General features: G+C 44.1%; 1 protein-coding gene and 1 long non-coding RNA gene across 3 annotated transcripts in view; one reads left to right on the top strand and one right to left on the bottom strand.

Annotated features, from left to right (window-relative positions):
• Positions 1-20876, bottom strand: part of LOC146822893 (uncharacterized) — a 269757-nt gene extending 248881 nt beyond the window's left edge. Inside the window, exon 1 of the long non-coding RNA XR_014962093.1 lies at positions 20594-20876. This is a non-coding gene — a long non-coding RNA (uncharacterized LOC146822893). The remainder of the gene's footprint in view (positions 1-20593) is intronic.
• CDKAL1 (CDKAL1 threonylcarbamoyladenosine tRNA methylthiotransferase) overlaps positions 1-25793 on the top strand; it is a 2121425-nt gene that overhangs the window by 2037129 nt on the left and 58503 nt on the right. The gene's annotated exons all lie outside the window — the stretch shown is intronic.

Here is a 25793-nt window from a genome sequence, read left to right as displayed (position 1 = left end):
AGTGGTCTCACATTTTCATAGGGATTAAACAGTTATATTCCTCACTCCCACTTTTTTCTAGTGACCTAACATTTTGACTGAAAGAGTATTGCGTTTTCTCGAGGTTAGGAGATCTGTTATACTATCTGTGAGATACAAAGTATTAGAAAAATGAATCCCTGGGTTTTTATAGGCTATGCTCATCAGGCTTTATGAGTGTTAGTTTCTAAAGGGACATTTGCCAGATGGGGTTTCTATACTAAACATATGTCCTACTCACTAGTCAAGAAAGCAATGGCCTAAGTGGAAGTCTTGGCACGATACTTAGCCACACTATACACGTCCCCTCTAGCTGTTCTGCCTGATGGCATGCACACTTACATTCCCACTTTCCAGTGTGCGCAACTTACTAGTTTCCAAATTAGTGAACTCGATGCATCGATCATGATGATTGAGTGCGCACAGACCATCTCTCAGCTCCACTCTGATATTCCCAGGCCCCAACGTTGTTTCAGTGGAGTTTTTCCAATGCAAGCCCCCATATGAACCCACCCCCTCTATGCTCTCTATCAGTAGGCCAGTCCTTAGACCATCTCCCTCAGGAGCTGTAAGAAAAGCATATCACAACTATACTAAAATCTAACAAACCGGCACACATTTGTGCCTTTCGCTATCCGATGTCATTAATAAATAGTGAATCAAACATATTAGCCATATGACTTGCCACGGTGATCACTGATCTGGTCCATAAACACTAAAGTGGCTTAATGCCATATCGATCCACTCAACATAACATCCGGAGACTATTTAATGCAATTACCATGGCCGGATAGTAGCGAGAGCCTGTAGCTGTCCAATAAATAGATTTTGAGAAGGCCTTTTGGATAGTCTCTTGTGGGATTACCTACTTTCCTTACTGGAATACTTGAGTTTTGCACCTTTATATCTCTATGTCAAATTACTGTATAAGTCGCCGCAATTGTGGGTTAAGGTGGTGAGGCCTTGTCTCGCCCTTTGCCCTTGTGGCTGGGTAAGAGTCCGGGGCGTCTGCTGATACACCTATTGTTTGCACTGATGGTGGAGCCCCATGCACATTTACTCAGAACAGATACTGGAATTAGGGGCCTTGCATGGTTGGGTATATATGAAGACAGGGTATCCCTATATGCCGTAGGCCTCCTATTTGTAGGCCAGGCCAAAATATCTGAACTGGCAATAATAGTAATCTTGGACACATTTGGTGGCTATTCCAGAATGAGGGTCATCTGAAGGGAGACACGGTTCTTCCCTCTAGGACAAATGGGATCTTCTATCCATGGGGTGGCTTGAGGTAGCATAAATGTCGCTCGCTCCGTATTTTGCTATGTTGGGATGAATATAACTGATAATGTTACTTCTGTGTTTATGGAACACACCACAGATGAAACAGTTACAGAAATTAAGACCCGAGTTCTGTATTTCTTATGGGCACTAAAATAGCCAACTCCCTCGAGTGAACTGCTGCTTGAATGGATTATTTTGCACACATCTCTGCAAGTTTATGCCAAGTAATTTCTGCACGCATGAAGCGCCATTACTTGGGGGCACATGAAACCCCACAAATCATTGAATGGATAGGTAATTCCCTGAGAGAGTACAACTCCTGGAAACCCGGTTCACTCTCGGTCTCTTGGGATTTCTACATTGCTATAGATATTTGGGGAAATTGTATCTTAGTCGCATGTACTACCCCTTATAAGGCATTGAAGCACAAAATGTTTCTAAAAGGTTTTTCACTATTATGATGGAAATTCTGCAACAGTTCAATTGCATTTGTATTAAATCACCTATAAACTACAGTAGTTGGCCAGTGTAAAAAAAAAAAGCTGAATTAGTAATTAACTAGAATTGCCACATGTTCTCAATGTGAGAAAGTGGAATCCCTACTAACTGAAGCTAATATCTTTCAGCAAGTATACAAATGAAAAACACCTCTGCTGTCTCCTGTTCTTTTTTCACATTTGATTTTTTTTTTGCTCCTAAATCCTGCATGGATGGATAGATTACAGAGTGCTAGATTGGGCTCCAAGAAAAATAAATCTGTGCTGCTGGTTGAAACGATATGTTTGCCAAAGTTCTTTCAAATGTCATAATATGGTACAGTGGACGATTTTTCACCAGGTCGTAAAAAGAAAATAAAGTGTTGTGTGCCTGAAACTTTTCATTGAGTTTAGGCTTGCATTCAGCGCTGGTGAAATGTGCAGCTTTCTTTGAAGTGTAGGGTCGCCCTTTGGCAGGGGCGAGATGGGCCCACGCCCAGGGCGCTGACAGAGGGAGGCATGGAGCTGATTGCATAAAGGTCATTCAGCAGTCTCCCTCTGACCTGGGCAAAGAAAAGTTTTAAACGCTGTTTTTGCAGTCTGTTTATCCTGCAGCTCTGCACGAAGGACTGGGAGTAAGGAATGGTGTGTGACAGCCTCATCTTGAAACAAGTAGAGGATGGGAGATATATTTTTCAATGAAAGGTTAGTAGGATGGGGCGCGGGAGGGCAAACTGGAGTGTTAATGGCACAAAGGGTCTAGTGTTAGTAATTTGGCTGACCTAGGGAAAGTGACATATTGCCATCTCCTCCCCTGCCAGTAGGCCTTCGTTTCCTGCTTGTAGGAACAATCTGGTACCCCCTGCTGCTGGCCTTTTTTGGTTGCCTACTCTTGCCACCCCCTTAAATTGTCCTTGCACACTTTTCTGTTAATCTTGTATTTGATTTCTTGAAGAAGCCATTCAACATTTCAGACACATTCTGCTTGGATTCAGAAACTCAGGTTAAACTCAAGTTGGGAAAAATCGGTATATCGTTGTCAGAAGAGTTCAGAGCCCCACGTGATGTACTGAAATTCATCCATTTTGAGCACCTGCCATTTTCAGTGACAGGGAATTTGAATGGAAACAAGACATTCTTTTAGATAAATTTGCATAGGAACGCCCATTGAGGTTGAGCAGGGAAACCTGCATCAGAGCCCAGCCACTGTCAACAATGTAGCCACCTGTATAACCTTGGAAACATCTGTATGTTCCAGAATTACACTAGCCATATAACAAACGAAAATACAGTCCAAAGGTGCTCAAACAAGCTTGATTAGAGGAACATCCCATTCATCGATTCACTTTCCTGGCAAGGATACCGTTTTAAAACACATACAGGCCCCGCCGTCTCTAAAAGTGCCAGGCCGCCTAAATGGAAGCGTTCCTTGAAGAACCAGAAGTGACCTGAACTATCTATGGCCAAGACATCTCTCCTAAGGTCGAGATTCTTTAGTAGCTGAGTTCGTTGCACAAGTGTTCTGCTCTGTGAGGCACCAGAAGTGATAACCGGCGACCTGGTTCTCCAAGAAATCATGTAGGAAAATAGGTAAGGTTCAGACTTTATTGCGGTGCTGCTAACCTCATCCCAAAGTGGCTAGCACGCACAGTGTAGCAAATGAGTCCTTACAGCATCTATGCAATGCGGACCTGAGAAGGGGCGAGCCTCTCCCTTTGGACATCTCACTTAAACTATGTTGCCAGAGTCTTTGTCACTCCTACAAGCGTAGTGGCAAGGAAACGGATGAGCAGCTAGAAGTTACTGAGCTTTCGCCTCTTTTCAACTCTGAGCTCTGCAAGTAGAGATTTATTGTGAGGTGTGAGCAGGAGGGATTTGCTCTTGAACGCTTCTCAGGCAGAGTGGTTTGAACAAACTAAATGCATGATTCGGTCACTTGGGCATGGAGACACTTGCATGCACATGGCTCCTGAAACGAAAGAGCCGCTGACTTCACTTATATGGATTTGCCAGAAGGTCATAAGACATAAGCACTATACGTAGTCTTCGTTATTGGGATAATCCACAACTAACCAACAGCAGTCTGCACAGCACAATTCCAAACATTTCCAAGAGAACATGGAAGCGGCTAACTCTGCACTAAACAAAAACTGTGTAACTTCGGTCCACCTGTATCAAAAATCAATTTTGCCTTACTTAAATAGCAAATTTTAGGTAATCGCTATTTAAGGAATGCAAAATGGTATTTAAGAAAATAGCGACTCCTAAAGATTTGCAATCGCAATTAGGTCAATCGCTATTAGGTAATACTACTCCATTCATTCCTATGCGAATGGTTTCGCATTACCTAATTTGTGATTACCCAATTGGTAATCTCAAATTACTTAATGCAATACCAAGGGTGCCCAGGGGCCTACAGCCCCCCGAAACACCCCCAAAAAACAAAAATGAACATGTTAAGCGCACACATGTCCTAGGGGCATGTGTGTACTACATGGCACTTTGAAAAATGCAATTTTGTGCATTTTTAAAATTTGCACATAATTACCATCAATAGCATTTCCTTATTGCATTTCGAAAATGCTAGGTACATGTGCTAAGGGATTCGCAAAATGCTATTCCCTATTTGTAATTGCAATTTTAGGTAATCACAATTTTTGTGATTGCCTAAAATTGCGACTACAAAGCCTTTCATTAATCTTGAAAGGCTATTTTGGATTCGCAAACAGGCGAAATTACCGATTCGTACCGTTTGCGATTGCCAAATTGTTTGATACATGTGGCCCATAGTATCTACAGTACATAATTCTGATTTTGTTTTTGCCGTCAACCTTTAACTGTAAGACCAGGTGTATGCCTATTCTGAAAGCTGAGGTCTGGCTGCTCAGTCCACAACGTTCTTGACTGATACGGAGAAATGAGTGTTTTGCAATCCATCCTTTGCCTGAGACTGTTGACGAGACTGAGGCTACTTTTTGATGTTGCAGAGGATGAAAGGCCTGAAAACGCTCAATGAAGAATTGCAAATCTTTTACATCAAAATGCCGAAGTCACAAGAGGATCTTCTCTGCTTTGTTTCTTCACTCTGCTTTGATGCTAAGGTCTCACATTGGGTGTGTCAGGATATTTTTTCCCAAATATCTTCTGAAAAGCAGTCATTTTACAATATTCTTTGGTATTTCACAAAGCAAATATATTTTCTGCAATAATCAGAATACAGTCTCTGTTGTTCTTTAAAAAAATCAATTCTCTTTGGTCCGACAGGATTCTAGTCATACTCTTGAGGTTTTTTTTCATTTTGTGAAATGTAGGCTTTTCATCTGCTGGAATGATCGCTGAATGATGTTAATTCGGCCCGTCAAATCAGAGCGAGCGGAGAATGTTTTGAAGTGACATTTCTTCCTGAACTGATCAAATAATTTCCCCTTCCTCAGTTTGAGTTTGCCTTTCTTCTCTAAAAAATTGTCAATCGCCTATTTAAATTGTAAATCCCTCAACAGTGTCCATTAGAAAGCATAGAAATCACTGTTTTGCTCATGAGTGGAGCCATGTTCTGTATATAGGGTAAGACTCGGTTTTCATCCTATTGATCCATTGCAAATGTCAACATGACATGAAGTATAAGGAGATAGAAATTTGGAGGGAATCCATCATTTGCTAAACTATATGCTTTTTGTTTAAAAAAATGTGTTTGTAGCAGAAAGTTGCAATTGGAAAGGCAGCTAGGTGCAAGGGAGGGCACAACTTGGCCGAGGCTACATGAATGTTGTGATGGTCAGGAAGGACCAGGTGAGGAGCAAAAGTTGAACGATGAGTGGCAGAAGTTGCTTGAGAAGTCTTAGAAAGGAACGAGAGAGCCTGTATTGGACAATAGTTTTCAGAGAAGGGAAAGCACCGCCTGGTAGAAGAAGCAAAAAGGATGCTGGAGGGGGCACTTAGGACCTGCATGTTCTTAGATTTTTAAAGAATTCATTTCATACTGAAAACATGACCTCCATGCTCTTTCCATACTCCCAAAATCCACTTTTTATTTGTTGGCAGGGTTTAGATGTATTTATGCGCATTTATAGTTCATTTTTACTGGAAGAAGACATTCAGATGGAAATGAAAACTAATCCTGATCTGCTGTGCACGCTTACTCAGTGGTTTATCATCAGAGGCTTTTTTTTTATCTCTACCCAAGCATTAATTAGCTTTTAGCATCATAGAAAAAATCCAACAGCTACTAATTTTCTCCCTATGACTGCTCTTTGGAGGTCAATTATATCTGAGAGGCCGCCGGAGGAAGTCTGGTGCAGGTTTTACAGCACCTCTCGAGGAGTAGACAGGGGGTGGGGGTGTGGAGGGGAAGCAGTGGGTTCCTGGCGAGGCCTTGACAGCTGCTATTGTAAGAGTGCTGCAGCCACCACCTCCTCCTACCCCACCCCTCCGCTCGGTAATACCTTGGGAATACATTCCCTTTCCCCTGGAATCCTCTTACCTCACCTACTCCTGTGTTTCTAATTGCTTGTTCCATGAGAACTGTTGGGCGGCTGTGCTGCCCACACGTTCCCCATCCATCCCAGGCTTTGATGTTACCTTTCTGCTTTACTTCGAGCCTGTTAGGCAGATCAGAGCAGCCTGTTTGACTCTTTTGCATAGAAAAAGTATGTGTTAGGCTGAAATATTGATAGTGAAGGAAATCTAGGAATGTCATAGCACAGCACCTCGTCTCTTAGCCGAGCGGTAGGCAGGAGGCGGCAGTGTACTGGTATGGTGTGCTCCATAGGGGGTTTGAAGTTAGGGCTCATAAAAATTGTATCCATTAAGTGATTAAATGATCTGTGATGTATGTTTTTATTACTAGACCATGGAGGTGAAAGAGTCTTCTGGTTCTGAGCACAGATGAAAAGCTGTACTTGTTTAGTTTGGAACAGCTTCTTAATTTGGGTAATTTCCAAAGTGCATCTAATGTTCACCCGATAGCTGAACCGTGCAAATAATGAGTCGCCTTGTGTTTGGATCTGGCCCCGGGTCATAAAGAAGAGGTTGTTGGGACCGGGCAAACCTGTGTATGGAGCTGGTAGCATAATTCAGATGATCGCCATAATTCACATGCAGTGAAATGACCGCTCATCACTTTTGAATTGCCATTGCACCTGGACTACCCCAGTCAAAGGAATGTTGTGGTTCTCCATGGGTCTTGATCGCCACATTTTCCCACAATATGTCTTCTTTGTGATGAGGCACCTCGTGTCATGCTGTTATTTCACCACCCAGGTGTGGTCACCCTGAATGTTTGTAGTTTTTGCTGCATTTCTGTTCCTTGGCATTGAGATGAGAGAGCTGTCGCCGTTCATGAGATTGTTTCTTTGTCTGCCGTGGAGGCTTGTTCTTCAATATAGTTCGATGTTCAATATCTAGAAATGTGAAACTTGCAACCCATCCTTAAGGCCGAGCACAACATTTTTTATTAAGAATTTTTATAATAAGCTGGCAGACACCAAAACTCATAGTTTTTACTTTTGGTCACGACAGTACCATTGGCAAAGGTAAAACATTCACATCATGTTAAGCCGTGTTAATAGAACTCTGCATGCTACAGTATGTTCAGAACCATTAAACTATTCCTAATGGATAGAGCTGCATGTGTATCAAAGCCCTGACTCTACACCAGTGCTGCCTGTGTTTGTAACATAAGGTTCATGGGTGCAAAGAAGGAATATAATGCTTTGTTGCCCTCTGTCATAGGCGACCCCAAAAGTATTAACCCCAGTTGATTACTACAGAAAATCTCCTTTACTGTTTTTAGCTCAATCAAGATAGTCTTGTCCAAGCTGCTAGGGGACAAATTGTCTGGCTCGATGGGAAAATGGTGTAGATGCTAGGCCTGAACTATCCATTTTATGGCGGATCCAAGGAAGATTTGCATATGGTTGGTTTTATTCTGTAAATGCACAAAGAATGACAACTTATGGATTTGAATGCTTTCTCAAGTTATTGACAATGGTTCAGATTAAATTAACTGTTCCCTGCATAACATTTCCCATCCAAGGTGGCATGGCTACTACACCCAGACATTGGCACTGTTTTTCTGTGGGACATTGTGACTCAAGCTGCACCACATTATTGAGTCCCAACAAGGTTGTGGCATGTCTGTTGTTTAGTCGAGGTTAGATTTACAGAAGTCTTCTTCATGGTATTCCTTTCTGGGTGGTCCAGAAATGAGCAAGTAGAAAAGCCACTAACTCTGGGAAGACCTATGAAGGCACTCTTAAAAGAAATTCTTCACTGGCTATTGTTGTAGCTGAGGACAGTATCTTTTAGCTGAACGTAACCCAGAATTGACAGAATCTAAGAATGTAAGGTGAGAAATATGATTAATGCGTTCCCACACTCCTACCAGCCAGTGCATCACTGTTGTGCTTTGCAAACACTTTGGATGGGTGCAGCTTCTTGTGGCAATTACTCTGGCTCTATTGAACTCTTGTATGGTCCACCTCAGTTTTATGGAGAATTTTCTATCTTGCGCTATTCTCATGGCCATGCTATTAGGGGACATTTTTCAAGAGGTCCACTGTGCAGTCTGTCACCACAACAGTTATTAAGCTGTGCTTGACAAGCGGTCCCAAGCGAAGAGATTCCGATGGTGCGTAATATCAGTACATATTAGGATGGAAGGACAAGTGATTTCACTCATGCATGGGGGAAAGGGTTAGATGGAGGCAGAGGGTAAATACCTGAGAAAGGATGAAAGAATAATGGCTTGGTATGTTGCTAAATAGGGAGGTGGATGAAAGCATGTTTCCGTCAGAAACAGATGCCAAATACACAGATTACTCAATTGTGTGAAAGATAATTTAGGAGCCAAATAAAGACTATCGATCAATTTCAGTTGCCGATAATCGGGGATTTGATCATGGATCACTTATGACCAAATATGACGTGGGCAGAAACAAGATGTGGCTACTTACATGAATGACACTGCAGCAGTAAAAAGCGATTTCATCTTTTTACTGCAGTTGCGTAATATTGGATTTGTGATCCAGTGTTCGTGCTAATAGCTTCTTACAGAAGCCAATCCCAACTATTCTCTTTGTGGCCCTTGGAATAAGCAACATTTTTTTCCATATTTTGGAAAAGCACTTGGATTTGCATGCAGTCGATCCGTTTGATCAGAGCCTAAGAACCGCCATGTCCTAGCTTTTCAGTCCACCGCACAAAATAATGCCCCCTTCAAAATTGGGGGGGGGCTCTAAAAATTCACATGGGCTTGGCGCTTCACAAATTCACAATAACCGTGGGCTGACCGCAGTCCCACTCATTGATAGAGAAGAATCCTCCACCATAGGGGCCTACATTACACCCCAGAACGTTCGTCTTTTAGCCATTTTGTCTTGTTACATCAAGGAAGCACACAGTAAGTCTCTTTTGCCTTTATCTGCTGCCTCTTTAAAAATGGCTCCGCTTATAAGCCCTTTGATGGTGACTAAAATAAGTATAAAATAAAGACTTTTTTTCCATCTGATAGCTGCTAATTAGTTTTAAGTGCATTGCTGATATTGCCAGGGCTTCAAAGCTGTAATTATTTCCTGGCCCTTTGGCTTCTATAAATACAATTGTGCATTTTCCAAAGAGAACTGATATTCGGTGCTAGCAGACATCAGCATTGTCGGGTGCTCTATGCACTTGATTGCAGGTTTATTCTGACGTCATACAAGTCCTGTGTTCACAACTCTGTCATATCCAATGTCCTAGTTTCCTAAATCAGACTACATGTACTGCTTGTACTGATTTTTCAGACTGCATCTTCTTGACTCGTATTTTTACATCCCTGCACATTCTGACCTTTCTGTATTATTGCAACCAATTTTAAATCAATTTTAGAGCTAACCTTTGCATGTGTAAGAGTGTCAGTATTTGTCAGACCACTGCTTTCTTTGTACCAAATATTTTTACCTTTTGAACTTCCTTGGATCTGTCAACAAACCAGCACTGCACTTTCATTTTTAGGTCTTGCCTACAGACAGCTTTTAGATAGTTGTAGGTGAATTCCTTTTGTGTGCATTACCAATACTTTACATTGGGCTTTGGGCTAGCCCCTTGCTTACCATTGATTCCCTCTTCTTGTATTTGTCCCACCTGTGGAGCATCGTTTCTCTCGTAGGGGATTTCCATGTATAGCCATAAGCGTTGAATAGTCCCTCTCGCCTGCGGGGACCTCAGAGCACTTTTTCCAATATATCTGCTTAAGTGCTGAAGTTCACCTTTCTACAGGAAGGCCTTAAATAGTCACTTAAAGTCATTATGCAGCCTGTAGAATTATGCTACAGTGGTCAAAATGCTTCATCTTGTTATAACAAAAGGGGAATATCCAAGGAACCATGCATCTAATGCATGAAAATTTTTGTAAGGTAACAGAAAAAATCTTTCACAAACCCTTTGTTATGTGAGAGAAGGATGAAAAAGTGCAGGGCAGATTAGTCCATAGGCTGCCAATATAAGGTCAGAAAAAGGAGACTGTGCCTTTAAGAACTGTGTGACCTCCAATATCCCATCATGCTAAGCCAGAGGCAATTACCTCAGTTCTTTATCCGGCTCCTGCTGACAGGACCCTTGGAGCATTGAACTCCACTTGTTTAGGTTTTTGTCTTTTAAATATAGCTTTAAATATCAGTGACTACTGATACAGACCCAGAGACAGAGAGCAGGGAAAAATACCGTAGGGAATTAAGGACGTATAAACTTGCTATACGCGCAGCAAAGGCCTCCTTTTTTGGGGAGAGAGTGAGTCATGCTGCGTCCTCATCCAGGGAAGCCTTTCTAGTGATGAAGGAGCTTCTTAAACCACAGGATCCCATTCTTGTCCACGACAGACCACAGGAAAAATGTCTGGAATTGGCCACTTATTTCAAAAATAAAATTGACACCATTATTAGTTCTCTCCCTCCGGTGATGGGAACCCCGACTTCGTCTGAAGACTTAAGCATGTCGGAAAATTTATTGACGTCTTTTGGCCCCGTAACCTCAGGCGAAGTACTGAAGGTCCTCGGGAGCTTGAAGAGTGGCTCGCCTCGAGACCCAGTCCCAATGCGGTATTTAAAGCAGGCTGCCCCATCGATAGGAGAGCCTTTGACCGATTTGGTCAATCTCTCCTTCGCTCATGGCACGGTACCGCCAGACTGGAAGAGCGCAGTCGTTAAAGCGCTTCTGAAGAAGCCTGGCTTAGATCCACAGAACTTAGCCAATTTCAGGCCCATCTCCTTGCTACCAGGGATTAGTAAGGTTGCCGAGAAACTGGTTAACCGCCAACTGTCCAACTTTCTCGAGGAGAATGGTCGGTTGAGAGACTCCCAGACGGGATTCCGACCGGGTCATGGAACCGACACGGCCCTGCTAGCAGTTGTAGAGGAGGCCAGAAGCACTTTGGATACAGGGGGGTCAGTGGCAGTGATCCTCCTGGACCTAAGTGCGGCCTTCGATACTGTCAACCATGGAGTGTTGACACAACGCCTAGCAGAGACAGGAGTCACAGGAGCGGCCCTGGAATGGCTGGCCTCTTTTCTGGAGGGGCGTACCTTCGAGGTTTGGGAAGGCAACGCAAAATCTCCTCCCTTTCCACTTCACTGTGGGGTGCCTCAGGGCTCATCCCTAAGCCCCACGTTATTTAACGTGTATATGGCACCCCTTGAGGGTGTGGTGTCTCCGTTTGGCTTTAAGACCATAAGCTATGCGGATGACACGCAGCTAGTGGTGGGTCTGACACAGCTGGAGAAGCAGCCTGAAACGCTCCATTCATGCTTAAGAGAGGTGTTTGACTGGATGACCAGGTCATCGCTCAAATTGAACGGCTCAAAAACTGAGCTGATGATCTTGGGCCACTCAAACTTCGCCCTCTCGCCGAGCAGCTGGCCCAACTGTATGGGCACTCCGCCTGACCCAAAGAAGGAAATTAAGAGCCTGGGGGTCTGGCTGGAGCCTGATCTGTCCTTTAGGACACACGCCAAGAAGATCGCTGGCGTGTGTTATGGACTGCTCCGCTCGGCCCGTAAGGTTCTCCCCCTCTTACCGGAACTCTCCCGGAAGCTGTTAGTCCAAGGTCTAATCATCTCACGCCTGGACTACAGTAATGCACTCTTTCTCGGAGCACCGGAATCAACGTTCAAAATCCTGCAACAAGTGCAGAACGCGGCAGCCAGGCTGCTGCGGAACGTTCCGGCCAGGCAATCAGCCAGGCCCGCTCTAAAGGCACTCCATTGGCTCCCGGTCAAAGAGAGAGTGACCTTCAAAGCCCTCTGTATTGCTCACAAGAGCATTCAGGGGAAAGGACCTGCTATTCTGAAGGACATGATTCGGCCCTATAAGCCCACCAGAGCCTTACGCTCCGATAATAAACACCTCCTTCAGATAAAGAGAATTAGGAGAGCCCGTTCAGGTGGCAGGAGCTTTTCCATCCATACTGCACACGCCTGGAACTCCCTCCCACTCTCACTACGCTCTGAACCAAACCTGCTCAGGTTCAGGAAACATTTGAAAACTTATCTATTTCCAGAATAATTCTAAATCTGTTCTGCTTCACACAGGCAGCTTGCTCTGATTCTCTATAAGCGCTGGGATGCCTCTGGGTAACCGTGCGCGGTACAAAATTCGTTAATAATAATAATAATAATACTGTTTCACTCAATGTCTTTTGTCTTCCTCTATTGAGTTTTGTCTTTTTCTGACAGAAATGGAGGTATTTTTCTGTATTAAAATGCATTCTTTATTTAACAAATGTCCTCGCTGTGGCAGGAAAAAGGCCAAACAGACCCCCATCTGCTGTCTTCACATCTACCTGCCTCATGTGACATCTGCAAGACTTTTTCCAGGCGAACCCTGAGTGACAGGGAAAATATTTGCCTTCAAGGTAAAGAAGAAAGAAGACACCAACAAGGTAGTGGGACCTCTGAACGAGGGGATGGTAACTCTTCCACCAGGGCTCTTCCCTCAGCCTCCAGTAGTCGTGGAAGGTCTGAGAGGTGTTTTGGCAGGAAGAAAATGCTTTCGGTCCAGGTCGACGTCAAGGCGGTCGATGTCGGTTAACACCAAGAGGAAGAGTCACTTTACCTTGTGACTCGAAAGACTTCTTCTAAGAAAAACAACTTGCACACATCCTGAACCAACACTAGATCGCAGGAGTATGCAATGCATGTGAATCAATAGCACTACATGCCAAGAACAGATGCTTACAAGATGAGTAACATAATCCTTTCATTCAGTCCACAAAGGACCGTCTGTTTGAGAGAATTTGTTCCGGTTTACAAATTTAACTCCTCACCATTGTAATTTTTTATGGATATGAGGTGAAATACATTTGAATGAGCAGACTTGCATTACCAAGCATGTTTTGTGTTGGAGCTATCCTTTGCATTAGTTCCCAGGGGCAAGCTTTAGCATTGTGGGGGGAGTTGCGAGGAAATGCTGTGTGCATATGAAAGCGTAGTGTGTAACTCCACATGATGGTCTAGCAACCAAGCAACAGAGGTAGATGCAAGGCAGCATGCGTCAAAAAAAGTAGTGTGGATGCACATGCCAAGTGTTTGATCAAAACCATTGTCATTGCTGTGTGCATGCAGAAAAGCCCTGCGTGGTTAGGGCAGGGTGTGTGACGGGCACAACGTGACGTGTGCTGCACACGACCTCTGGTATCAGGATTACACCCCTTGTCAAGTGCCTCCCAACAGTGGGGTAAGTGAGATGTGCATTGACTAGATGTTAGCACACCGGTGGAGTCTTGCAACAGTCCGATAACGCGTAAAAATATCATGAGTACCGTTTACATATTGTGAGTGGCCATTCTTTTCTATTTAGTGTATCCGTGAAAGGTTTTTCTCCTTGATTAACACATCTGCTTTGGATTTGAAGGTCAACTGTAGAGCATCTATTGTCTGATTTAAAGTGTGTGCATATTTTGTTTCTAGCACATTGTGGCAGGTTACAGGACCATGATGAGTCTGTTTTTGCTCACGATAAGAGTTCTAGGACTCTGTGGGTGCTAAGGGGAAAACAAACATAGATGCTAAGTAAGATTTTACTGGGTTTGGGTTAAAAGAAAATCCGTTTTTATTAGTATATTCTCATGCATATTTAGGGGAGGTCACAAGTGTATGGATGATTCTACAGAGAATTTGCAGAATAGTGGTAGAAACAGTCTAGTCTGCTTTTATCTTTCAGAAATGAAAGGAGACATTTTACCGTGATTAAAAGTGATTGATATTGTACGGTAAGACCTGAAAAAAATGACTTAGTGCTTCACTGCAATAGATCTGAGGGCAAGATGTCATACATCAACCTAACACTGAGAAGGCTCCTGGTATGGATGAGGCAGATATGTTTAATAAAATGATCGCCAGATGATTAATGTCGTTCCAGAAAGGCCCTATGAGAGACTTTGGTGAAATGGAAACCTTGGGTGAGTCTATGGATGCCTTGGGAGCTGTAGCATCAATGTTCAGACTTGGAGGTTTCGTACACCAAGCGGTGATAGATTAGGTAATGGTACATACAAATAACCTGAAGATACACCATAGATTTATAGTTCATTTCGGGGGTTGAGGGAATGCTAACATTTGATCGAGCGATGTCCCCACCACTTATTTTAGTCAGTGAAATGGATGAAAACTAACCCTGGGCAGAGTTCGTAGAGTTGCGCTACGCGAAACTCCGCAAAGTGGAAAAAAAACTCAGCGGAGCAGTGATTTTCAGTGCCGGATGCTTGTCCGCACTGTGCAATCATTCGCGAACGGCACCATGCACAGCACAAGCGAGCGCTGCTTTCCTTTCTGCCACTCGAGTAGACTTTTACTCGAGCAGCAGCTTTCTCAACGCAAACAGGCAGTTTCCCAACGCGAGTGGTCGCGAGTATACGCTAAGGGTGGGCGTAGTGGGGCTACGTGAAGCAGCATGCGCAAGACATGCGCATGCGCGGGCGTCCGCGCATGCGCATTTGTCACAAGAAGTGGAAAACGAGGAAGAGTGAGCCCCGGAGACGCCGCGCTTCAGGTAAGTCTCTTTACTTTTAATTATTTAACATGCAAGATATGATTTAAAAGGAGGGCGGGCGGGAGGCGGGTGGCGGGCGGCAGGCAGCTACGCTTCGCCCTGGCGTGTGCGTAGCGCTTGCCTGCTTCGCCTACTTTGAAAACTACGAAGCAGGCAGCGCTACGTCCACTACGTGGGCGAAGCGTAGTGTAACGCCCAGGGTTAGTATACGCGAGCACTCACAATGAGAAACCTGACCCCCTGCATTGAGAAATCTCGCTGGGAGGTTTATGTTCCACGCTCGCCAATTTGATGTTGACAATTGCGAACAAAGAAAAATCTTTCCGGGAGGTGGATTTTCCTCGCTCATGCTCGCCAACTTGACTTTGATTAACGCGAGGCGGAGTTTTTTGGAACTCCACGTAACATGGAGTGCGGAAAACTCCGCAAACTCTGCGAGCGGAGTGGAGTTCACCACCCAGGCCTAATGAAAACTGTAGTTAAGGGTAAGCGCAATATCTGAACCAAGCAATCAGGATTGGCCCTGAAAGAAATGATTACGGGTTATAATTGTTAGCATTGTGGAAGATCAGTCCATCTAGCAGTGTATGTGAGGTGCCCTGCCACTCGCTGAGAATGCAAGAACTGTGGGTGTAAAGAGCATTTTCTTAGAATTTGCAGACATAGGGAGCATTGGGAGGGAAGTGCAAAGTCCGCTTTATGGTAGCTGTAGTAGATGGCTAGAGAGTCCATAAAAGGAAACACGCCTAGTTTTTATTTTAATGGCCAGCGTGTATAATAGAGACAGTAATGCTCAGAACAGACCATCCATGCATGAAGGGGTCATGGAAAGCAAAAATGTATCAGATTCTGTATTGCCCTTGGAGTAAAAGTAGGAAAATTGTGGAACTCCGAAATCATCCCTGAATCAGTGGAAGAAATGTAATGAGCTTTGCAGGAAATTGTTTTGAGGGAAGAGCGATCTTCGTGTGAGCTTTGACTGAGCTCCCACAATGCCCACACAAGCTGACACTTAAAAGACAAATCTCACCTTTGCAACAGGGCTTTCCTCAGGGATACGCATATGTTACATGTGCAACAAGTAAGTGAAATAATGCCTATTGGAAAGCAAAGAACGTAAAAGGTACAAGCAATTAGTTGAAAGGGCAAGAAAATGCTACAAAATTAAGAAAATCTGATGCAGGGATCAAAACTTATTTAGTCGGCCAAAAGCAATGGATAGAAATGCTTGAAATAGTTGTAAGCAAATTTAAAAAACGAGTGCAGTCAAATCTGTTTTATAAAAATCCAGAAACAAATAAGGTAAATTATTTTTTTAAACGCTATCACATAATTCATATTTTTCTGCCTTGTACAGAATTTAAAATAGTATGTTAGCCACGAAGCAAGCACCGTAAAGACAATTGGAGTCTTTGATGAGTTGGTGGACTTATAAGCCACTGTGCTTGTCTTTGCACTTGTTTTTAAAAAAGTTGTCTTGACACCTGTGTCGTATACAATTAGCTGCTAATACTGAACCCCTCTTTAATACAGAATTGTCACACTTTAACAATGAGTGAATCTGATAAAGAAGTTAGGACATTGCTAATAACACTCAGAGAATATCCTCAGTGCTACATCAAGGAATTTGCGAACTGGCAGCTTTGGCATAACACCACTCGGGGCACTTTCTGTGACATCTTTTCATTTGTCTGTGCCATTACAGAACGGAACCAAATTCGCAAATCAGCCTTGACCCTGCACCGGTAACAGTAGTTGAGCCTAAACTGCTTGGCCATGTGCTATCTGAAAGGACAAAGAAGCAACTTTAAACTTGTTTTGGCCTTTTTGAGCTTCATCATTTAGGTGCCGCCTGAGTCCCAGTGGCACAGCAAGCACAGGGCCCACATCTGGGCGACTAATGCAATAAAAACAAGTGAAAATGCTTGAAATAACCAGAACCACTAGCCATTACTCTAAAAGCAATCTAAACCATTATTTTTTTGAGATTCTGTACCATTCCAGACGGGGACCATCTAAAATCAAATAACCGTTGATTTTGTTCCAATACTAGAACAACCCTGGCCCACATGTAGTGCCATCCTATCACAAAAAACTGTTTGAATGCCATTACTTCAAACTCCACCAAGGGCCGACGGACTTACTCCCTCCAAGTGACATAGTAAACCTCCACCTTTAGTTCCTGTGGAAGCTTCGGTTCCAAGAGCCTGGAGCTAGTCACTTAACTCAAAAGAAGAGTTTGCTAGGAGGGATATTTACAGGCAAACTAACCAGCTGCCACGTTTTCCACCCCTTCCTGCGCTTTTGTCTAGGCTTCCTTTGGAGTAGCAGCTACTGCCACAGCCGGCCCAGGTGTGATAGAGGAGCAAACAATGGGAGTCGAGCCACAATTGTGAATTCTCTTTTGTCCAGCACTGAAGCTGTGCTTAATGAGGGTGGGCCCGATTCACAGAACTAACTTAAGACAAAATCCTAAACTTACTACCATTTTGGTATTCATAGCAGGCATTTACTCATTTTGGTATTCACAGAAGGCACTTACTCATTTCGGTATTCACAGAAGTTAGGAGTCCTAACTTCTGTGAATACCGAGAGTCTTAAAGTTAGGATTTTTCTCAGTTTAGTAGTAGTAAAGTTAGGACTCCTAACTTTAGGACTCCTAAATGCCTTTTGTGAATACCTAAAGTCTTAAAGTTAGGATTTTTCTCAGTTTAGGAGTCCTAAAGTTTAGGAGTCCTAACTTTACTACTCCTAAACTGAGAAAAATCCTAACTTTAAGACTTTCAGTATTCACAGAAGGCATTTAGGAGTCCTAAAGTTAGGAGTCCTAACTTCTGTGAATACCGAAATGAGTAAGTGCCTTCTGTGAATACCAAAATGAGTAAATGCCTGCTATGAATACCAAAATGGTAGTAAGTTTAGGATTTTGTCCTAAGTTAGTTTTGTGGATTGGGCCCGGTATCTTTATTTTTTCAAGATGGTTAAACACTTAAGCTAATAAAAAGCTGACCAGTCCAGTGGTCTCTTCATAAAGGATTACCTGTATGATGCAAATTTGATTTTAGTGGTACTTACCCATTGAAAGTTGCAAAATTAAAGTTTAAATACAGGATTTCTATGGGAAAACCGTTTTTAGGGCTTGCCTGACCCAGCCCATGCGCTGGTCTGGCGGGACTTATTGAGAGGGCTCCAAAAAGTGCTACCAGGCCAGCCTAGAGCTACAGTGCATGAGCTGCGGGCGTGCGTGCCGCGTTTTACCGCGGTTTACTTTCACTTTCGCGGCCGCACGGCCGCTTTGATGTTTGATCGCGATCGCTTTCACATCCGCTTGGCATAGCCAATAGGTCTCGCTTTTGGGACCTTATATGTATTTAGTTATGCAACTGTTGCATGGCTAAACACTTATAAGGTCCCAAAGGCGAGACATTGGCTATGCCAATGCTTGTTGTAGAATTGTTGCAGAAATCATGCAGTTCTGAAAGTATGTTAAATTATTGTTGCCAGTGGGAAGTGTTTGGTGTTATTCCATCACCACATACCTGCCCGTAGCACATATACGTTGTTCTACCAAAATGGCAGATGTGCCAACTTTAGGTTAAAAACAGTTGTCCTTTTAAGTAGATGGCACATAACTGACGGCTTGGCAGTGGCCTCACCTATTCCATGGATCAAAAACACCATACGTCTAGCGTGATGAAAAGGGGGAGCGTATCTAAAAGATGAAACTCCTCACTGGCTTCAAGTAAAATAACCATGGTGGACGTTTGAACCCAGTTGCCTGTCAGAAGGCAAGTTTTCACTTTCATATTTATCGTGTTTGGATGCAGCGCTAGTCATTCTCTTCTGTAATGACAAGATTTAAAGTGTATGCCGATGAGTTCCAGCTAATCATAAAGTGCACATAATTGCATTGACCACATGTGTTGACTTGATGTCCATTTGACAGCAGTTTGTGAATTTCTGCATCTTTCACGGATTTGGCTGCTTACATTTTGGTGTGGTTCAGTTAATTACTAAAATTAATTACGTCAATTCTTATGTTAGTCCGCGTCCTGGATTTTCCTTCAATGGGTAAGTGGCAAACTTACAACCAGATTGATTTTCAGTGGTGGCAGCTACTGCGCGCTGGTGGTGGGGTGGGGGGGAGAGCGGAGGGGGAATACAAAAAATAAAATTCAACTGACTTACCTGGGTGCAGCCGTGTGCTACAGCCTCTGCTCTGTCTCCTCCGTGCTGCAACAGGAAGCTCCCAGAATCCCCTATCCAATCACCACGCTGCCATAAGCAGCATTGTGATTGTTCTGAGCGCAATGACTCGGCGCTCAGACATGGGCTTGGAGGCTTTACATGTTCCTCACCAGGCTGTGGAAGATGTAAAGTGCGCATGACGGTTTGACCGGCCCTCATGGGCCGGCCAAACCGTCATGCCCACTTTACAGTGTGCCTTACACTCCTCCCCCTGCACTGGCCAGCCCGGCCCACCTGCCCCGCCCCGCACCCGAGCAGGAAGGAAGATGAAAACGATAATACCATTAGGTATTATCGTTTTCGCTCTCTTTTTACACTGCTCTCAGAGCAGTGGGATGACGGTCATCCACCTTAGCGGAGGGGCTGCCGCTGTTGATTTTCATCCAGGAGCTATGTCTTTCCCTGTCTTTGCAGCGTTCCTTGCTATGTTCCCATTTAAGAGGACACACTTTTGGTTTCGCGTCTACCTTTTCTGTCTTTCAGGGTAGCATTTTTAGAATGTCAGATTATATGGAAAACTACGTAATGTGTTCCAAGGTGATAATTTGAAAGGAACAAAATGAGGAAAGTGTGTAAAAGCCATGAAAGCAAGAGCCGTACTTTGAAGCAAAGAATGTGGTAATTGTTCTAGATAGAGGAGGACTATTGAGGACTATTCCACGACGCCGACAGTATCAAAGGTGAATGCTCTTTAGAAGAGGTTACATGTTTGGTAAGGCATCCTAGGATGGAAAATTTGTTATAATTTGTTTGTCTATATGTTTACTTTAGAAAGAATAATGACCGGTTTGCTGCCAAATTGAGTGTGTATGAGTTTGCCAAAGGTGGGTGTTGCAGTGTGAGAGATGATTTCATCGGTGTACTCTTGGATATTAAGTGCCCGTATATTATCCCCCATGGACGTCAGTGTACATGTGTCACAATGGTATAATCAATGCAAGGCGAATGTGGCATTTTCATAGTGTGTTGAACGTGACAGGGCAGAGGTAGAAAGTCAGTGTAATAAAAAACAAGCATTTGCAATGCAATAGGTCTCGCATTTGCAAGAGTTGGAGCTATTGGCATTGTAAATGACACTGCCTTTTATTCATTTGTTTTGAAAACCTGCACGCGGCGCATAAACACGCACTTTGTATGTATAGTCCTTGCTTACGAGAAGCAAGGCTTGCAGTAAAGGAGACTGCCAGCCTTGCTTCTCATAAGCAAGGACTATAAGTACAAAGTGCTTGTTTAGGCACAGCTTGCAGGTTTTCAAAAGCATAAATAAAAGTCATTGTCCTTTACAATGCCAATAGCTCAAACTCTCGCAAATGCGAGACCTATTGCATTGCAAACGCTTGTTTTTATAGCCAATGCGAATGTCACAAACACCCCTGGCAGTGTCTTCTGGTCGTACTCCAGGAACAAGCTATTAAATGTAAACTTTTGAAACCGAGATGATCTTTTAGTTCTGGGAGTGACACAATGATTGTGCTGACTTTTAAATGTGCCCAGGGAACACACACTGCATTTTATTAGCTTTACAAACTTATAAAATCAAGCCTTACCTCTTTTTCTATTTTGAGAAGCTTCTTCACGGGCACCTCCTTGTCCTGTGACAACCATTGTGCACGGTACACGCTGCCGAAGCTCCCTCCGCCGCAGTTTTCGAAAAACTGTAAGTCGTCAAATTTAATTTCCACAAATGAAGCACTGAGAGACATCTCATAATGACAAAATGCTGCACGCCGCTCAAGCCTGTGGCAACGCGAGGCGAGTTCCCAGATTTACAATGACTCTGCTGTGGCTGGGGCCTGTCCTGCTGAACGCTCGCGTGTCCCCATGTGAGGCAGTGACAGAGTGCAGGCGCGCGCTTTCAACTCGCTGCTTGCGCAGCAGTTCTGGAATCTGAACCACGCAGCCTTTCCATGTTGTGATCCCTCCAGAAAAGTATAAATGGCCTACGCAAATGACCCCGCTGGCACAGACTGTGTGTTAACCCTTCAAAGGACAGTATATATGAGTACATAGTACACACTCACAGTTGCTCACTAATAATAGCCTAAAAATCATGAAGGGAAGAGTTTCCTTCTGAAAACAAACATTTCCAAGGCCTGCTTTCAAATCACTCATGGCTACAGATCTACATAGCTAAGAATATCTGGAAGAACTACACAACATAACAAGTCAACAAAGATGGCGTTGGGCTGTCCAGGCGATCGCGGTGGGAGCGTGCGACGCCGTGAGCGTGCATATCGGCTGTCCAGCCACACACTGACATCGGCAGAAAACAGATGGCGTGAGCGTGCACATGGCCTGTCCAACGTACTGTCGCTATTCATGTTGGTGTGCTCTAGGGTGCCTTTCACCGCTGTTTGCGAGGAATGGGAGATGGCACTGGTTGGTGCCCCTGTATGACAGTAGGTTGCTTCGCTGCTCTCTACTGTGTGCACTTCTGTGTTTATGAGGAGTGATGTTTGCTCTGGGCGGTACTTGTGCACGACTGAATCTTAACCTGCCCATTCTGGTTGATCGGCTCGCAACAGCGGTAATGTATTTGTAACGAGGCCGCCTTTGTAGCCTGGGCCAGGGCAGGGAGCGGTGTGGGTTTGGGCGAGACCGGGTGGTTTGGGTATGTGCATTGAGATAACATAGCCGGGGCCGTGGCGGGAGGTGGAATGGTTCTGGAGGCTGCGGCGATGGTGGGGGGCGTACCCATGTGTACATGTCTTTCTGAGGATGCAAGGGAAGATGGCGATGGGCTGCGAAGGGTTTTCGCGACGGGCATGCTCATTTTGCTTTTGAAATGTGTCCCACATGTTTATTGATGGCTCCGATTTGATTAACGTGCCGGTGTTGTGTAGTATCGGGGAGGAAGGGCTATTTTTGGTTGTTGGGGTTTGTTCACTGTCGATCAGCGGGGTTGCCAGTTGGCGGCTGGTCCTGGCGTGGATTGCTTTGTGGATAAGGTGCTTGATTTTGCTGGAGTTTGGATGGTGTGGCGCGCAGCAGGGAGGCCATTCCCCTAACAAGCTGTCCACACATGTTCACGTATGCGCGGCGCACACAGACAGGAGATGTGCACGTGTATGGTGAGAGCAGGAGTTGTGATAACGCCGCGAGCCGTACGTGTGCACATCTCCTGTCTTGCGGTACGTGTACACACGTCCTGTCCCCCTTCCAAACCAAGTCGACAACAATAGATCTCGCTAGCAACAGCACTTGGCGCTGCGTCACTAGGCAAGACCTAATGAGTTGCTGTGTTGTTTTGACAGTATATCATTTCAAGCGCTATTTACATGTGGTGATGGTCGAGGTAAAACGGACTGTAAGCTGATCACATACTTGAATACTCAGGTGTTGTAATGGCAGCTTGGCCCAACAGTGAGAGTAGTGATATTTTTCAAGCAAGACCCAAGCCAGGCTCTCCAGTCCCCTTATGGCTGTGAGGGATAAAAAAAAAAGTAGATTTCCCGTATATAAGGGGTATCGGACCTATATTATGTTAGCATGATGCATCTATACGTATACTCCCTGTTTGATATATATGCTTTTGCTTGGAGGAAATTTGTTTATTTCCTCCCTGTATATCTATTGCTAAAAGAGTAGGCCGAAAACCATACAGATGCCATCTTCTGATCATATGCTCGAGCACGGGCCGTGATCACGTGTTGATCACGTGCAGTTGTCAGGCCCCAGTTCATCTGAGTTACTGGTAGCAGCTGAAGGTAGGCTGTTTTACTCGACTGTTCTAAGACTCAAGGTCGCATCTGGCTTTGGGGGCGATAAGCGCATTCCTGGAGGCACCGTGTCTACACTCCCAGGCACCAAGACGAAAGGGAGTCACCCCTCCTGACCTCCTCAGCAATAGATAGTCAAGCCTTTGTACTGATCTGATGTGTGCCATATATGGTCCTTCCCTGGAGCTCGAGGGCCAACTGGTATTTTTCCTTTTACAGTGATTGTATGTGTTGAACCGAAAAGTATATAACCTCATGTTTGAATACGAGCCAACAGTATTCTCGGCGCACCTGATGGGTGAGATTCAGAGAGGCTCCTCTATAGAGTATTTTGTTTAAATAAACGATTGAACCTTCTTCACTGCCAACTGACTGATTATTTGGTAAATGGTACTGGGACTATTGGTAGGTATAGTCCTATAGTTTATTTTTATGGTACATCAGCTGGATGTGGAAGCATGCACAGTTTCTCAGGTACAGAAACAGTCAAAAGGGACCTCAGGCAAAGTGTTTGAGGTTGCAGAGAGGCTGGCTTTAAGACAGAGTTGTTGCCGTGGGGTGTGTATGCATTGTACAGAGATATTCAGATCAGGACACAACGATGCTAGGCTTAGTTGATATGTGCTCAAGAATCCATACCTTCTTAACAGTTGGAAACGAAGAATCATAAAACGAAATGCAGCAATTGCAATTTTTTTTACAGCACGTTTAATTCTTTAAGATATGAAATTGTGGAATGTTACCATACGTTTTTAAAATTATTTCGAAATATTTTTCTGGTTTTCTCTGCAGATTTAACATTTTCCCATAGAAATATACTAAGATGTAGAAATATTTTCAGGGATTTTCACGTGTTTGAAGGGTGCTTTGCACTCTATCCATAGAGGTGGGCTAAAAAGGAGGAACAATATCTCTGATTTGCCTAAGACCCATCATTAGTTAGCTGTTCATGGAAATATCAAATTTAAGTCTGAGTCTTTTGGTTTACTCACTGGTCATCCCCTTCCATTATTTCACCTCCATAACACAAGTTTTAGAGAAAATGCCATGGTATTCTAGAACAAAGTTCCATTTGCTCTGCTTTTAAAAGCCAACTTCCTCCAATTCAGGACGAAATTCCTTTTTGCACTTCACCCTTGTACTACTTGATCTAGGACTAAATCTGTCGTTGTTGTGCTCACAATGCCATTCCAGGTTGGAACCAGCCCTGTGCAAGTCAGTCTTGACCCTACTCCCCATGGGGCTATAGATTTAGGCCCACATCTCTGTACTGGGGGTGAATGTTTGACTTTGTTCAGCATTCGGGTCCATCAATAGTTCTTTTTGCATTTGTCACCCCCGATGATGATGGTTGATACTCCAAAACTGGTCCCAGGATGCTCTTTTCAGGTCCAGGGAGGACCTGGCCTGGCAGGTTGGGCTGAACTGTTGACATTGGGAGCAGGGTCACGAGTGATTTGCAAATGGCTGGGTCCAAACTGGAATAACATGGTGAGCAAAATAAACAATGGATTTAGGCCCAGATCACTGTACTGGTGGTGAATGTTTGACATTGTTCAGCATTCTGTCCCTCATTTGTTCTTTTTGCAACTTTCTAAAAGTGGCATTTTTAGAATTGTGATAAAAAAATCAGACTTTACTATTAAAGAGGGCTTTTAATTAGAATTCTTTATGTTTAAATTAGTTTTATTGTTGCATCAGTAAGCATACAAAACATGGTTCTCATTCAGCCAGTGTGGCGTCAACATTCAGCCACAGACATCTCCTCAGCAACCCAGAGCCTAGCTAGTCTGTTATCTCAACCTCGTCGTTAGCTTGTCTAACTCCCCAAGGGAAGCCCTGGATAGTTACTCTGTTGGCTCGTTTAGGCGTAGCAATTTTAAGTATCTGGGACAAGTCAATTCCGTAAAGTTCTGGGAAAGCAGTGCAAGGAACGCCTGCCAGGCCTCATGGGGCGTATCCCCCTGTTGCCTAAGTGTCAACGAGAGCCTCTCCATTCCCAATAAGGGCCAGATGCGAAGTAACCAATTCTGTTGCGACTATACCCTCTCAGTACCCCAGAAGGCTAAGATAGATTGATGTGCTGCCCCTATTGCTAAAGCTATATGTCTACCCCGTTTGGATTTAAGTGGGTATGTGAGTGGGTTTGGGAGGCGCAGCACTATATAAAAGGGAAATCTAGGGGTTGGGTTTTGAAATGTGTGTCGATGTCAGACAGAATCTCTTCCCAAAACTGTGTTTGTTTAGGACAATTAGAATTCTTTAGACACCAAACTCAACCTGGCTCCCAGTTGGAAGTTACAGCTTATTAAATGTAATGAGATAACTCCAATGTTATCCTATTGTGGAGGTTGGCCTTGCAGTAGTGAATAACAAGTTTAGAAGTGTTTCCACTACCAGTACATGTAAAATGTGAAAGTACATGTCCTGCTTTTAAAATGCACTGCACCCTGCCTCTGTGCTGTTCAGGGCCTACCTTAGGGTTGACTTACATGTATTAAAAAGGAGTTTTTTCCTTTTCGCGCTCGCCAACATTAAGTTGGTGAGCGTGGAAAGTCTTACTCCAGACCACCTCCCAGTGAGATTTCTCAACACGGGCGGTCGCGGATGGTCACTACCGCTTGCGTTGAGAAACCTTCCGTTCGCGTTGAGGAAACTGCTGCTCGATTAAAACATCTACTCGAGTGGCAGAAAGAAGCAGCGCCCTCTTACGCTGCACATGGTGCCGTTCGTGTTGATTTTACAGCGCGGGACAAACATCTGGCACTATAAACAGCGCAAACGGTGCAATGTAACACGCTCCACGGCTTGCGACCTGCGTGGCGGGGTTTGTTGCTCACGATGCAGAACTCTGCGAATGTCGCCCAGGCCTACTTATAGCCCTTCTGTCTCGGGCTATACAGGTTGTTAAAGGCCCTCCTCCTAGTTAAAGGCCCTCACATGGGTCTTGGGGTCACTGCCTTTAACTATCGGTATAGCCCTCGACAGCTGGCTACAAGACTATATTACAACATTTTTACAAGGGTAT

Source organism: Triturus cristatus, chromosome 5_2 (assembly GCF_964204655.1).
Source record: "Triturus cristatus chromosome 5_2, aTriCri1.1, whole genome shotgun sequence".
Lineage (NCBI taxonomy): Eukaryota > Metazoa > Chordata > Amphibia > Caudata > Salamandridae > Triturus > Triturus cristatus.
Note: the sequence above shows the minus strand (reverse complement) of the source record. Positions and strands in the feature narration are given on the sequence as shown.